Source organism: Sardina pilchardus, chromosome 10 (genome assembly GCF_963854185.1).
Source record: "Sardina pilchardus chromosome 10, fSarPil1.1, whole genome shotgun sequence".
Taxonomy (NCBI): domain Eukaryota; kingdom Metazoa; phylum Chordata; class Actinopteri; order Clupeiformes; family Clupeidae; genus Sardina; species Sardina pilchardus.
The window spans coordinates 28,365,853-28,367,208 of record NC_085003.1 but is presented as its reverse complement, the minus strand read 5'-3'; the positions used below and the strand labels follow the sequence as shown (position 1 = coordinate 28,367,208).

The following is a 1,356-nucleotide window of genomic DNA, read 5'->3' as shown; positions in this document are numbered from 1 at the left end:
ACACACATACGGTTTCCCTGTGGGCCTACCCGTCTGTTGTGGCGTGTGTTCGCAGGCAGTTTGGGAGACGTGCTCCGTCTGTCTTCCTCTCTTTTTTTCTTTCTCTCTCTCTCTCTTTCTCTGTCTCTTCCTTCTTTTCCCTCAATGCTTGGCTCTCCCTCTCTATCTCTCTCCCTCTGCTAAGCAAGGATTTTCTCTGCCTCTGGACAGCTTTGTCTGAGTTTCACTCTACTGACAAGCACTTCCTGGTTCTACTCTGCAGCTCATGGTTTGTTTTCATTTTTTACACCACTTCCTGCTTCTCTAGCGCAGCCAGAGCCGACCGGTGGCTGGCGGCGGAACAGGCTGAGCAGGCAGCAACGGCAGAGACGATAGGAGCAGGAGAGGGGGAGGAGGGAACAGAGGGAGGGAGAGAGAGAGAGAGAGAGAGAGAGAGAGAGAGAGAGAGCAATAGTCCACTAACCGTCTCACACACAGAGAAGAAAATAGCAGCACAGAAGATCCAATGACCCCAGTTGTTTAGTGCAGCTACTAACTAGTTTGAATGGCATATTCTCTAATGCTTTTAATGGTACACGTTTTGGGAACAAACATAACTGGGATACCACAAAACAGATTTTGTAAAAACCCATAAAGAATATGTTTAGGGGGGAAAAACAAAACAAAAACAAATACTAAACAGTGGTTAACTAAAAATAAAAAACACACAAAAGCACTGGGCTTCTGAGAGATAGTCCCACATTCATCACTGTTGAGAGGGAGAGTAGCCTAGTAGAGGGTCTCCGGTGAGCGGAGTTCCACTATGCCTTCGCACTCGGCAGCTACAGTAACGTGGAACGGATTACAGCCGAGCAGCACCGCAATTCACCACCACCCGGTGTCAAGAGCGGCGGCAGCTCTGCCCTGCTGGAATTACTGGTGGTGTTTACAGGGGCACCGGGGTTTACAGCAGCTCATGAATATTCTCCTCTCCGTTTAATGTGTTTCCAGGAAGAGAGGAGGAGAGCTGAAGTGTTGATAAATAAATTGTATAGGGTGTACTCAGATTGAACACCGTGTGTTGGTGTAGAACACGCTTATGTGTAGTGTGCGGGTTGGGATAAAGGCCTAGCCTGCACTATTTTGATAAATAACATATCATTTTTAAATTCCCATATGTACTTTTTTGACACAAAGAAAACAAAGTGTTTATTATCTATCTATCTAACGACAACATTTAGCATGTAGCCCATAGGAATTAGACAAAATCATAATTATGCACGTCTTATTAGCTGGACTCTAAGAGAGGGGACTATTAACACCACAAGAGTTCATAGAAAACATCCAATAAAGATGCTTTCAAATAAGAATGATTTC

The 1,356-nt window shown here is 45.1% G+C and overlaps 1 protein-coding gene across 1 annotated transcript in view; it reads right to left on the bottom strand.

Moving 5' to 3' along the window:
• The window catches only part of trim44 (tripartite motif containing 44), a 49,252-nt gene extending 48,985 nt beyond the window's left edge, over positions 1–267 (bottom strand). Inside the window, exon 1 of the mRNA XM_062546507.1 lies at positions 30–267. The gene's annotated coding sequence lies outside the window, so the exon portion shown is untranslated. The remainder of the gene's footprint in view (positions 1–29) is intronic.
• Between the last annotated feature and the right edge of the window lie 1,089 nt (positions 268–1,356).